At 43.7% G+C, this 14,490-nt stretch overlaps 1 protein-coding gene across 2 annotated transcripts in view; it reads right to left on the bottom strand.

The window, feature by feature from the left end:
* Window positions 1–14,490, bottom strand: part of TMCC3 (transmembrane and coiled-coil domain family 3) — a 141,218-nt gene that overhangs the window by 96,143 nt on the left and 30,585 nt on the right. The window contains exon 1 of one of the 2 annotated variants that reach the window (XM_080592961.1): window positions 926–949. The exons of the other annotated variant lie outside the window; for it this stretch is intronic. The gene's annotated coding sequence lies outside the window, so the exon portion shown is untranslated. Of the gene's footprint in view, window positions 1–925; window positions 950–14,490 lie in introns of those variants that run through there. 2 annotated transcript variants of the gene reach the window in all.

Below are 14,490 nucleotides of genomic sequence, written 5' to 3'. Positions count from 1 at the left end.
AAGTATGCTCTCTTTCTGAAGTAAGAAATGTCGTGTTGTCTTCTCATATAATCAATACAATAAAAATGAGGTATCTTGACTATTGTAGCAGGTATCAGAACAAAAAACTATTACATTAAAAGGAATCAATAACTCTAAATGATTTTAACCAGCTTTAAAAATTAGTGCTAGATAAAACAGGCCAAGACCCACTCTGATAAATTTCTTGCTCATTTATAACACTGTGTTCTGTATCTGGGCATTCAAGTCAGTGCCAGTGAAACTGGTCTCCTGGGCCAATTTTTCCAAAGAATATGATAACAGATTCATAAGCTGAGTCAACCGCTAACTTGAGCAATGAATGCTCAAGACTAGCCCTTGCAAAACAAGAGATGAGTGAGGAACATGACAAATACATATAGAACACCGTAAATGCAAGTCTTTCTCTGCTTTTCCAAATGGAAGGAAAATTGTGAGGTACTGAAGCCAAACTACTGCATTTGCCAGTAAGTGCTGCAAACAAGGACTAAAGCAATGCTGATTGACCTATTTTCTGATCTTGCATGAACTTCAAAAGTACAGCAACTCCCGTAAATACTGGTATTATCACATACAGCTCGTGTCATACCATTAATCACTGGCAGCTATTACTGCCAAATGCCTGACAGTCAGGATGCAAACACAGTCCGTCCTACGTAACAGCCACCTCTGCAGGCTGACTACTGCTTGTTTAGCACACACACGGCACGGCTCACTTGTGAAGGCAAAGAGTAAGGCTGCTCTAAAAGGGCAGAAGGCACGGTCAGACTAAAAGCTGCTGGAGGATCTGGAGAACATCTTGATTCTCAGACCACCACCGCAGCAGACCACCTAGTCGCGGCTGGAAAAGCAGATAAAAGCAGTATCTAATAGAGAAAAGTTGTTTTCCGAAAGCCAACAGCATTACCTAAGCAGTCCAGAAGGACAGTGCTCTTCCACCACGGCGAACTGCTGGAGAGGTGGATGTTTTCAGCCTGGTTGTAATGCTTGTATGAGTTATTCCCTGGAGAGAAATGAAAGCGTGAGCTGAGACGATAGGGCTGCTTCAGTTTCTGGAAGTGCAACCCAGCCGTGGTCTGTCTGCTAAAGATAGCCCGAGAGTCTTCCTCAAAGCCAGACTCCTCTGCACACACAGAGCGGGCGTGAAGGCAAAGTCTCTTGCGCTGCTGGAGCACGTCCTGCCCAGCACCGAGCTGACACCAGGTATCAGCCTGCTCGCCCCGGCTGTCCAGGACGTGCAGAAGGTGCACGAGGACGTGCAGTGCCTCCACTTTTCCTGAAGGCTGCTCTTTCAGAGCCAAAGCGTGTGAGCAACCTTTCCTGTATGAGTTTTGGTAGCTGAGTGACAAGGTTGGGGTCCCAGCAGGAGCACACTGGAGGCAGAAACTGCAAGAAGGAGCTGAGTTTACTCTACTTCCAGTTGTGCTTTTTTTCTTCGTAAACATCACTAAAAAGCCTGCAAAAATATGTAGACTGGTTTGAATTTCCATTGCAAAATTTGTAAGGCCAACGAGAGAAAGATAAGCCCTTTGCTCCTCCTCCTGCCTACCCAGCCACACAGCCGCTCGCTGGAGGAAAAGCCCGACAGACATGAGTGCTCGCAGACTGCAGATGCCCTGAGCTCTCACAGGGGTAGACCAGCTGTGTCTCACTCTCAGGCTATTACTCAGTTTATTCTTTTGTTCTTATAATTTGACTAATGCACTTCTAGATCAAACAAAAGAGTAAGGCAATTGTCAGTGTGCTGCACTGAGGAGCAAGCTTCTCTGGAGGAGTACAACCAGCGGCTTGTCTTTGTTTTTCTTTTTTATCAGACTATTTTTCTCCAAAACCCTCCAGGTCTTATCTTCCCGGCCAGATCAGCCCTGCTCCCTGCATTAGCTGCATCCAAGAGGCACACCCCACGTAGCTGTACCACTTCTCCAGCCTCCTCATGTCCTCAGGTGGATTTGTTGCACTCACACAGAGCAAACACGTACTCCCCGGAGCACCACACAGAGCTGCTGGCTCATCAGTGAGACCGACGCTGTTTATTCAGCTACTGTTGTTACATCCGTTTCGGCTGTTCAGGCTGCCCTTTGCAGACAGCAGCCTGTGAAGAGGCTTACTACCAGCTGTGAATTTGTCCCTGCCTACTCTCTCCTTACTTGCACCATGATCGGGAGAGGTCCAGAGGAGCCTGCTCTGCAAGCCAGGGGGTCACACACCAGCAGGACAAGCAGGAGGGAGCTCCTGTTCCCCTCGAGCTGAGCCTTCACTTCCACAAAAGCAGGAGCACATGCAGACAGGAGGGGAGAGATCCAGGCTGCCCTCCAGAGACCAGGGAGAAGTTTCTTCTGTAGTCACATCACAGGTATTAAAATTCCCTGTCCCTCCTGAGGTTACTGGAAACATCATAAATTTTGCTCTTGATATTCAGTGTTCAGATCTTATCCTGCTTAATGAGGGTCAACTGGCTATTAGATACATCTCTCTTTTCAAACATCAAATGGAAATCCTGGAGCATACATTTAAAAAAAAAAAAAAGGCTTTTTTATTTAAATAGTCTCTAACATTCAAAAGGAATTAGATAACAGCTGTAATGGACCCACCTACTCTCGATCCTTTCTGCTGCCAGAATGTTTTGTGTAATAAATCATGAGAGCACTACATTACTCTGCAGCTAAAAATGGAGCAGTCAGGAGGCGGCACAGAGCTCCGCACACAGGATACAGAACCGTACTCAATAACATCTGCGCTTGGTCTGATTTTCAGCTTCCTCAGGTGGGATAAGGAGCCCAAATGAGGGGGGAAAGGTTCATGGGGTGATTACTGCACAGGCTGGCTTTTAAGCCTTTTTCCTTTCAACCTCGCTCTCATCACATTTTGATTTAAGCTGGACTCACTCCTGGAAAGGTCCTGCTTAGCAGAACACTGTGGAAATCATTTACATTTCCCCAAAGCCAACACAGCTGTTGAAGGGTAGAGAGAGAGCAGCTGAATTACCGGATGCAGTATAACCCCTCCTCATTTCAGAGGGGTTAAGATCAAACATGTTCCTCCAGACCTGGAGAGGAAGCTTCTGAAAAACTGGTCCTGCTAGCTGCACAGGGGATAAAATAATGATTTACCATTTATAACAAATACCAGGCACTGAACACAGCGATGGACTTGATGGGACATCTCATTCCTGCTGAGAGCTGACACATTATTCCAGCTGCGGCCCTGCTGTGGTTTAACCCGGCCGGCAGCTCAGCACCTCACAGCCGTTCGCTCACCCTCCCCGCACTCAGCGGGATGGGGGAGAGAATCAGAAAAAGGTGAAAGCTTGAGGTAAATACAGTTTATTAGGACAGAAAAGAAAGAAAAAATAACAATAACAGTACTACTAATAACAATGTGTACAAAACAAGTGATGCACAATGCAATTGCTCACCACCTGCTGACTGATGCCCAACCTATCCCTGAGCAGTGGTCGCCCCTACCCTGGCCAGCCCCCCCATATTAATTGCTCAGCATGATGCCACACGGTATGGAATACCCCTTTGGCCAGTCTGGGTCAGCTGTCCCGGGTCTGTCCCCTCCCAGCTCCTGCTGCACCCCCAGCCTGCCCGCTGGCAGGGCAGAGCGAGAAGCTGAAAAGTCCTTGGCTTAGTGTAAGCACTGCTCTGCAACAATTAAACCATCAGGGTGTTATCAACATTACTCTCATCCTAAACCCCAAACACAGCACCCTACCAGCTACTAGGAGGAAAACTAACTCTATGCTAGCCAAAACCAGGACAATCCCAACGCCCAGTCCCAGGCACCCTAGACACAAATAATGCCTATTTGCACTGAGCAGTGTGGCTACGTGCGATGGCAGGCTTTCTGTGGGCTGCTGGCTACAGAAACCAGGCTGCCTTGGCCATGTTAACCAAATGGGTCAGCTGAGATTCTGCTAGGTGAGTGGCTGAATTAAACCATCTCCAGGGGTAGTTTGTAACAAGAATAAGAAGTTGTGGTGTCTGCTAGAGACATGTCTGGAGAACAGGCATGAACAGCTTTGTGAGTCTCTGAGAACAGTCTTAGTTAAAAAGCTGAATTTTGTAGGTGGCCAAGCAATCATCCCAGAATCCCAGCACTCGCTTAAACTTGGATAAAGCAGGACGTTTCAGCTGTTGTCAGTGAAAAAGCTTTTGGACAGATTCATACCAGGGAACCAAAAATAATAATAAATAGAAGTCCCACTGGATTTAAGTAGTCCTACTGTCTAGGAACTGAACTTCAGTGAGAACTGAAACTCATGAGGAGCAAACAAAAGTGAAACTGGAGGTTGTTAGTCCTGGGAGTTTTAACTCCCACAGCTGCTGGTAAGTGCATGGACCTGCTATCAGATCTCTGACAGGCTTTGCTGCAGCACGTTAACCATGTAAATAACCCCGTGCGATGCAAAGACATCTTCAGAGCTGTCTCCATGTCCAGATGGCATTGCTCTTTCTAGTCCAGTCTGCTAGACGTCAGATCTTAAGGCGACCTGGCAGGCTACTTAGATCTTCCACTCAGATGTCTCCATGCTTTCTCCTGCGACTGATTTACTGGAACAGGAAGAAATGAAAAGCAAAACTCAAAACTGCTCCTTGCAGATGTGCACAAATTGCAATTACTCAAAGAAATCAAACGGAGCCACCTCATTAAGAAGAGATCAAAAATGTGAGTACCTCTTCTAAAAAAAGAAGAGGAAAAAGATGAACAGTTAATAAGTGACATGATCTGAATTAATATATACTAATGCCAGGAAGACTATTATGCTCACCAGCCAGCCCATACTGCATAAATCCAGCCACAGAAAGCCTCAGGACTTTTCTGTTTCCCCTGAATTATATTTAAGTCTACACAGAGGATTTCGTTAAGCACATACTGTATTATAAATGAAAACATTTATAAAACTGTAAATGGACTTCTACTTTAGATCCCAAGTTCCTCATTTTAAACCATAAAAACACTTCTAACATTCTTCAAGTCTGAGAACAAATAAAAACTCCAGGATCCCAAGACCCACACCCAGCTAGTCAATAAAGCTGATGCTAAATTCCAGCAAGGATATTGCTCAAATTTAGGAAAATACACAAGTGCAGTAGAGCAACAGAAAGCACAGCTGGGTGGTGGCTCACTCTCTCTTCTTCCCTGCTCCCTTCCTCCACTGTTTGTCACCAGAGCCCCAAACACAGCAGAGGGTCTTTCCCCTATCCTGCACTCCTTCAGCTTTATTAATTAGGGACACAACCAAGGAAGATGGTGTCATTGCCTACACCTGCAATTTTTTGAGCCCTTCTCTGCGCTCTGTAAAACCAGCAGACTTGCAGAAGATCCGATCTGCTTTCTGCCAAACTGCTTGGCATTCCAGCCACAAACCGGCACCAAAACGTAATCCCTACTGAGGAGACTCTGAGTGACAGCTAAAACATACCAACGGGACTTAGCTCACTAGCACTTTCAGTCTGTTTCCTACCCAACTACATTTCCCTTTTTAGAAGTACTTTTAACTCTATTTCCTGTAAATACATTCCCTGTGCTGTTTTCTGTCAGGTGTCTTAATCAGGTTTTAACTCCACGGCGACATAATGACTTAAGTGCCGCGTTTACTCTCCAGCTAGGAGCCACCTTGCTAACTGCTTCAGTCCAAAGCGTATTAACACTGCAGAGCACTCCCTCGCTTGAACTCTTAACACGTAACGGCCAATTAATGCTAAAGCACGGACCGTGGACGACAGCATCACGGCCCATTTTGATTTACTTGTATAGAGTTTGTGTTGACATGCCCGTCTATTTCCAGCAGGTATTGCTAACAAAAGGGACAAGGGGAGTTCCTGGCACAGGCATTGCCCTGGCTGTGAGGGTGGAAGCAGGAGATGCCAAGCCAAACTGAGGCTCCAGGGACTGACAGTCTCTTCTTAGCTCAGTCCCAGGCTGCTGTGCAACCCACCGGTATTTCTCCTAAAGACCATGGGACTACAGAAATCCCTGGAGGCGCCGTGATCTCCACGCACAGGGGCTTGAGTGGCTCCACAGCTATCAAACCACAACGGGACGACCTGAGAATACAAACTCAGTTGTCGGGGTAAAAAAATCTACAGCAATGGTTAAGTTCTGGAGACAGACTCCAAAGACTGTCAAACAAATTTACAGTGCAATTCTTTTACAGAGGTAGAGGAACAAGAGAGAAAAGAGCTAAAAACCAGGGCTGAGGGAGGGAGGCAGGAGCTCTGTCAGGCTGAGGTCTTTGTAGGCACAAAATAAAAGTTCATTAATTGAGTTCTGGTGCAGGAAGAACATGCTGAGTCCATAACGCAGTCTCTGCTCGAAGGGATGGGTTGCTCCTAACTTTTTCCTGTCATGATTTGTTTTCTCTGTATTTTTGTTGTTCATAATAGGACCTTTTAGCTCCTTAAGGCATTGCTCTAGTTAAGGGTTGAGATCTGCAACCTAAGGACATTGTATCGTGCGTAACCACTGTCTTAGTGCTGGAGCATGAACTCAATCACGTACCTAAAATCCAGCAGCAACAGTGAGATTAAATACTGCCTCCACTGAGACATGTTTTGCAAAATATCTTCTACTGAGGATGTATTTTGATTAAAATATGATGGTTACCTCCATGCTATGGACATCTGGTCTATTATTCTAAAAATAATTGAACTATTTTTCTTCAGTTCAGGAAGTTTAATTTTATTAAGTGACTGCAAAGCAATGTAAAATATTCATAAGCAACTCAAGAAGACTGCAGGCTAATATTGGCACTGCCAACTTGCACAATAAAAGGAAAGATTAAGCTTGTTGTCTTAATTGCACTTGTGTAATCAATTTATTTGGATACTGAAGAACAGAATAAAATGGTGCTGTCATTTAATTTAAACAGTAACAAAAATTCACATTTGGACTTCTAGCTAAGAAGCCATAAATTACTTGCACTGCTCACAGTACAACGTTTGTGCTTTTGCTAGAAATAAGTAGCTTAATGACATCCAAACAAACCAGTCAAAACAGGGAAACAAAATGAAAATCTATTTTAATACTCTTGCCATTTTAACACGCCAAAAGTTAATTAGTGATATTAACATTTGAGTCTTGAGGCCCAAGCCAAGGTTGGTTTCAACTGCTTTAGACAGCATGCAAAAAAAATTTTAGCTGCACAGCAAGGCCAATCAAGGCAGAATATCAGTATTTTGAGAAATGGCTGAGGGCAGTCCCTGAGATTCAAGACATTGTTTCAAGAAAACATGCAGGATATTTTGGATTATATTATTATTTAGATATTACTTAGATTATTTTTCTATTATTTAGATATTTAGATATTATTTCGATTATTATTTCCAATGTTTTTGTCTTTTGGTTTACTGGTCTCTTAATTCTTATTCTTCCAGCTTTTTCCTGTATCTTGAGAAACTACAAATGGTATGTAAAGGTGAGAACTGAGTATAATCACCCCAAAAAGAAGTCACTCTAAAACCAGCACAGCACAGTGAGTGTCCCTGTAGGTGCACGCTGCTAGTTAGACAACCAATCTGTTCAACTGATACATTCAATCTTCATGATGCTCAGTGGGTAAAAAAAAATGGATCTTGTAATAAAGTTATTGCATTCAATATTTCCCATAACATGATGCACATGATTTACTGATGCATCTCCAGGAGGCTGCAAGAGAAAAAAGCAACCTCAGTCCCTCTAAATGCCAACCGCAGCCTTACAGACAGAGCTTCCTTCACAGGATGGGAGGGATGGAGGCGGCTGCCTGCAGTCCCACTTGGCAAAGTGGGGCCCAGCCTCAAGAAATTAGGAAGCTAAATCTTGAAAGAGGCAAGTTCTGGCGTCTCCCGGCTTGGGTTGGCCGGGAGAGGAGTCATCTTTAATTCTACAACTGGGCCTTACTGTTCCTCTGGCCTTTTCTGATCCCCTCAAACTGATTTTTGCAGCTGCCAGGGATGGAGGCTATCACGCCAGCGTGGATGGAGGCTAGCATCACGGCAGACTTCAGTTCAAGTGTCTGCTGAAAGGCTATCAGAGCTGATGTTCTCCCTCCCGTTGGCATGCAGACAGGCTTTCAACTAAAGCAATGCCAAATATGCACAGAGAAAGCACCACAGTGACTGGATCAAGGTAAAGAACTCAGAAGCCAGCTCAGACAGCTCCATGTCCACCACAGCCTCACCAATCCAAATGAACAACCCTAAAATGCAGCCTCTATAGAAGACAACAAAGAAAACAAAGAAAAACAACCAGAAAAACGTAATGGTAAATACAGTGACCAAGTTAAGACTGGGTTTTCTCCTTGCCTGGAAAAACTCCAACAAGATCACAGACTGTATACACTAGTCAGATCCCAACTGAGGCTGTATTAGGATGGAGCACGTGGAGATCACAGCAAAGCCTGTCAGAGTTCTGTTTTGGATGTCACCTGCTCAACAGAGCTCTGTTTTGGCCAAACCGTGGGACAGGCTGTCCAGAAAGTCTGTGCAATCTCAATCCTTGGAGATACTCAAAACTCAGCTGCAAAGAACCAGAGCAACCTGCTCTGTCTGCTTTGAGCAGGAGGAGGGAATAGAGACATCCAGCAGTCCTGTCCAACCTACCTGACTTGGATTCATCTCTCTTCTAAAACCAGCGAGCTGAATCTCTGCAAGATATTAATGTGAAAAATATAACCAAGGTAACCGTTGAAGGAGTTTATATTTGCTAGGGTAACCGAAAATTTGCCAGCTGAAAATTCTGAGGACAGACGAGAACAGACTGAGGTTTCATTAACTCCTGCTCTGCTGCAAACCAGACCAGTCATTTACAGTTCACCTTAGGCAAATGCTATTTTAAGAAAGAGGCTCGAAACTTTTAAACTAAGTATGACTTCTGAACAGCAATAAAAACATTCTGAAGTGCCTCGTGCTTAGCGAATTCCTTTATCAATTAGAGCTCAATTCGGCTCTCATGAGGTCACAGTCCACCCATTAATTTTAGTGCAATTTGGATCACGACCTAAATTAGCTGGCTGATCAGCCTGTCTTCTTAGTCTCAGCATTCTGGATAGTCACAGTCATTATATTTTTGGCCCAAACTGATTACAGATAGAGACCTTCTCAGAGCATTCCAATTTTAGAGAGGTCTCCATGTTTTTTTCAGGAGGTTAAGTGATTGCATCAATGCGCCCAGTAAATCATTGACTTCCAAATGCATTTAGTTGCTCTCTGTTGCCTGAGTTCATCCACCTAACTTGTTTTATCTTACTGTGGTACCTAAATTGCTACCCGAGTGCTCTCTATATTCTGTGCAAAGAGAAATGAGTTAGCATTTAAAACTTAAAGCTACACAGAACTAATTTGGGCTGATGTATCTAGAACTCCCTGTAGTGACAACCACAGACAGATCAATCCTTTTGCGTTGAGGACTCTGCTTTCTGACTCCCCCTATTTTGAAAAGTAGACTACCACATTTTTCACTGCCATAATAATTCACTAAATAAAGGACACTGTATTCACTAGTGGTTATTGAACGAAAGCTTGCCAGGAATCTTCCTTCCATCAAAAGTATAGATGGAAAAGACAGTTTGTATAGAAATGCAGATCATTCTGGTCTTCTGCTGTAAAAATCGGAATGAAATAGATGACTAGTTAACTCCACATAAGAGATGTGGTGGACTGTGCTCGGGAATTTCCATTCAGCAGAAAACTTGCTGTCTTTCTGGGAACAACAAATATGCCAACTGATCAGTAATTTCCTGACCCCACTCAGCTTCAGTTCACAGGAAATATGGAAACAGTGGAGGAAGCAAGCTGTCTTTGCAAGCACCCGGAAGGTTTTGTAGTGTTAAGAAAAAGATAATGTGGGTTTATCAGAGAGAGACCACGTCAGTCTTCCTCCAACAGCAGGAAAAAGGCCCTCCTTGGTACAAGAGAACGAGGAGACTGTCTGCATGTTCAGTTAATGTACAGCTTTTCTGCACTTTTTCACAATACAAAACTCCAGCAAGAAAGCGTTTCTCAATGGTTCACTGCCAAACAGGAATGATGTGCCTTGGGATATTCTCCTAGGTCTCCAACGGGATAGCGACATAGAGAACATCCACTTTCTATACACATTACAGATAGCATCTGGAAGGGGCTGTGAGCACACAGGAGGGCAGAATTAGAATTTAAAAGGATTTGAGAAATTAGTGGAATTTCCACCAATTCTAAATACCATGCTATACAGTAAGAACAAGTGAAGAAGAGCACACCTGAAAAGAAGCTATCGGCTGCGTAATACAATATGCAGAGCGGGTACATACACAGCAGTTCCACCAGAAAGGATATGCAGATAGATAGGGTCATAAATATGCATCCATGCCATTCTGTTGCAAAACAGACAAGTGAACGATGACCCTAAAATAAACCTTACACTGTAGTCTATAAACCTTCTGTTTTACTTGTAGGTGTTAATGCTTCAGCATGAGCGCTGCACCCGGCGTGGGCACCGCACTTCTCAGGAAGCACGGACTGCCACAGAGTGGCCAAAGAAGGCCCAGGGTTCAAATCATCCCACTCAAAGCACGGCTTAACTCCTTGCCTACACCTTTTAGTACAGCCAGAGCGAAGAATGACCTCGAAGCTCTTCTCTCTGTCCCAGATGAACTGATTGACGCAGAAAGGACAGGGAGGCACAGCAGCGGTTCAGTGACATTACAGCTTCTATTTCAAAGTGACAGGGAGAAAAAAAAAAACCAGATGAAAAAGAGAAGGAGGAGTAAAAGTGGCATACTCAAAGAGACAAAGCAAGCAAGCCAGTGGAGAAAGAGTTGCTGCTAATTGGAGAAAACCCTGCATTTGACAGTCCTCCAGGGTCCAAATGCACTCACCAGTGATTCTAGCACCAAAAGCACTCTGAAAGAAATATAAAAGCATCTCTTTTAGTGTTAATTAGTATCAACCAGGCACACTGAAATCAAAAGCAGCAGATGTCTTAGAAGCAGAAAGGGACTTCACAGGGACCCATGCTTCTTTGTTGTACTGCACTGGTATGTGAAAAACAGAGAAATTCAATAGATTAGCCTCGACATTTTCCTATTGAGAGATGCTGCAGATAACCTGTGATTTCAGCTCACTAAATGCTTGGGAAACACTGTACCTGAGGAGAAGGTGAGTGAGAGAGGTTAAGTGCTGGTTCTGAAACCTCAGCTCCTCAGGAGTTAAGTTATGGAAATGTCCGGAGAAGGTATGCTTACCTCTGACCAGAGAACATCAACCATCCCTGTTTCAATGTCAATGCCTGTAGGAAGTTAAGGCTACCATGCACTGCCTCTGAAAACGTTTTATGTTCACTGTTTTCAGGAAAACATGAAGCCTCTTTGCCGTGGGCCAGCTCTCCACAGCGGCAGCTGCCTGCTCTCGCCAGCCAGGGCCCGGCCGCGGGGCTGGCTGTGCTCCCTGACCCAGGGCAGGGACACGGTGAGGAAAAGCCCCACACCAGCCCGAAAAGGCCCTACCTCCTGGTCACAGGCCAGCCACCACTGCCACCCCGGATCTGCGTTCATGTCGGAGCTGCCCTGCCTGGTGCCACGGCTCCTCCGTGGGGTGAGGAGCGGGCTCCCTCCTCCCGCCTCGCCATCCCTCCCCTCCCTTACACAAGCTAAGGTGATCCAGAGGCCACGGCAATTTCAGTATGAATACATGTCATACAAAATATCTGCTGGCTCGCAGGCCCTTTTTGTTTGCTTCAGATACTGCTGCCTGATAAGGAAAGCAGAACCACTTTAGCCTTGAGAAAGGACTGCGCTTACAAAGGCCTCTCCATCTCCCAGTCCCTACTGACGCACGCCTGGGCTGCAGGACAAGCACAAGCCCTCCTTCAGGTCGCCGTAGGGCCAAAGAGAAGGGTTTCAACCTTCGGCGTAAAGCAGTATATTTATTATATACTTGCCATCAGTACTCTTCTAGTCAAATACACAAAATTAAATTTCCTTACGGGCTTTCTATTTGGATGAACATTTTAAGGACAAATGAGGGATGAACCAAGAAATAAAATATAAGTGAACATTGGTAAATTTTAAAAACAACTTTCTTTCTCATGGTGTTTACCAGCACAGCCATATGAAACTTTTATGACTACAAGATGAATATTGTTCACAGGGCACAGGAGATGGGGGAGACCACAAGGCCTTCTGTCTCTTTCTCCCCAGCTCTCCTCCCCGTTAGTCAGCTCTGCTGCCTCGCGTAGTAGCTGCATGGGTGATACAGGTTTGGGAAGGAGGTCTGAAAAATTACAGAACAGAGAAACATGCAGAATCTGCTGGGATCAAAAGAAACCCAGCAATAACCTACCGAGAGCATACAGATTCACTGAAATGAGACTATGTGCTGTGATTTTCCATCGGTCCTCTCAACTGATTGCAGCATTTGATATATGCAAGCAAGATCCTCAGACGAAGGCAGACGAACACAACTCATTTCTTCCAGCATTTGAAAGTCATTAGGATTAGAGCACTGCATGCACCAGAAGCATCAAATTAAACACCCCTCACAAGATCAGCCCCCACCATCCCCCAGGGTTTTGCGAATTAACACTGCAAATTAAGTATTTTAGCGAAAGAACTTTTAATTTGTTTTCTTGGTTACCAATGATTTAATTATGCCTCCTGTTAAAACACAAGATGGTCACAAGTTCTCTTTCTTGAATAGCTAACAAAACTGTACCTCAGGAAGAAATATTTTCCTACTCCATTTTACGACTGCAAAATTAGGATGTGAATGGAGGCTACTGGTTAGTACAATGTTAGGTCTCTGAGAGAATGCTAAGCCTTTTAATTTTTTCCTGTTAAAAAATATATTAAATATATAAATATATTAACAGATTCAGACAGAAGACAAACCAGCCTACAGAGTCCAGGTATTGGAAGTAATAAGTGAGAACAATACCTACGGGTTGTTAGGTTTTGCATGAAGTTATTTTGTGGCACCACATTTAAGGAATCTAAAATTCAAATTAAAACTTATACTTCTCTTCTTTGTTATTAAGTCTGTTAATAATACTTATATTACCAAGGATTAGTAGAAACTGTAGGAAAGTACATTTGTTAAACAATCAGAAGTAGCAGGAAAGTGAAAAAATGCCACAGAACTGACTTTCAAATAATTGTATCCCCCTGGACTATAGATCAAGAAATTCTCTAAAATCAGACTCCCACCCTACCAAGCACTGCATATATTGCTAAATAAAAGCATTCAGAAGCGCAACATGGTCTAAGCAAACTTTTACGATATTTTGATTTGATGACAAAGACAGATAACCTAGAACACTGTGGCAGCACAAGAACCAAGAAGCACAGGATAAACAGGACCTGTACGTTTGCCAATTGACGATCATCATCAACATAAATTGTAATATTTTGGCTTAGGCTTGCTGGAATTATTTACAAAGTAAGGCAATTAATACCAGGAGAATAAATCCGGGGAATAAGTCTCCTAGTTCAGTATGCCTCACAAAGACTATAAATCTTTTCAAAGCATTACCATGTACAGGAATATACACAGAATGAAAAACAGAGGAAGCAGCAAAACAGTCCACAGCATATGATTTATGCAAATTGAAACTGAAGTCTGTGTAAGGAAAATGAGAACAAAATGTAACATTTATTGGATTCTATTCATTGGGAGCATAAAGCTAGAATTATAATAGTAGTTGTTCTCTGATACGTTTGAATGCCAAGAAATTGCTCCAATATAATTTTTGTCTACTGCAAAGTACGTGTTAGCAATTTAGCTCACAATGGTGTTAGTATTTCTAGATCCCCCAAGTCTGCCTATTGTTCCAGTCCAGTTTACCTTTTGCTCCCACTCCATGTACTGTGCATGCAGCATCTTTTACACAGTACGCCACAAAAAGCTGATAACTGCTAATATAAATGGGTAAAAGCAAACCTTTTAAGACAGGGATTCTTTCCCCAGACGGTATTAAGGATTAACATCACACCCCTCAAGTGGAAAAAGACAGAAGATAGATGTGAAAGATTTCCACAAAGGATTAAATCATTCTCTCCCTGTGCAAAAAGTATACAAGCAGTACTAAAACCAGAACTACATGTTATTAGCCCCCTCATATCCCATTCTACGCAGACCACTTCAGAGCAACTAGTGCCTCCTCCTTCACAGCTGTAGATGATCTCCAAAGCAGCTGGCTGTGCTGATCAGTTTGAAACACCATTTGGGAAGTCCCATTTGAACCACAACTGTATTTTGGAGAAGCTGCAGCCTTGATTCAACAAGATGCTCAAGTTCCCTCCCTGAGCACCACTGAAACAAGTGAGCCAGTACACACACCTCATCTTTTAATGAGTTAGAAACTTAGGAGGAATTATTATTTCATACAATTGTACTGATCTGCAAAAGTTAACTCTCCTGGCTCCTCCACAAGCCACATACGCTGCCCTAATTACTTCAAGGAACTAAATTCAGTTCTGCAATTCTGAGCCGATTAATGTTTTGTTCTTTTCTT

The sequence above is a fragment of the Anser brachyrhynchus genome (assembly GCF_964034855.1).
Source record: "Anser brachyrhynchus genome assembly, chromosome: 1".
Lineage (NCBI taxonomy): Eukaryota > Metazoa > Chordata > Aves > Anseriformes > Anatidae > Anser > Anser brachyrhynchus.
Note: the sequence above shows the minus strand (reverse complement) of the source record. Positions and strands in the feature narration are given on the sequence as shown.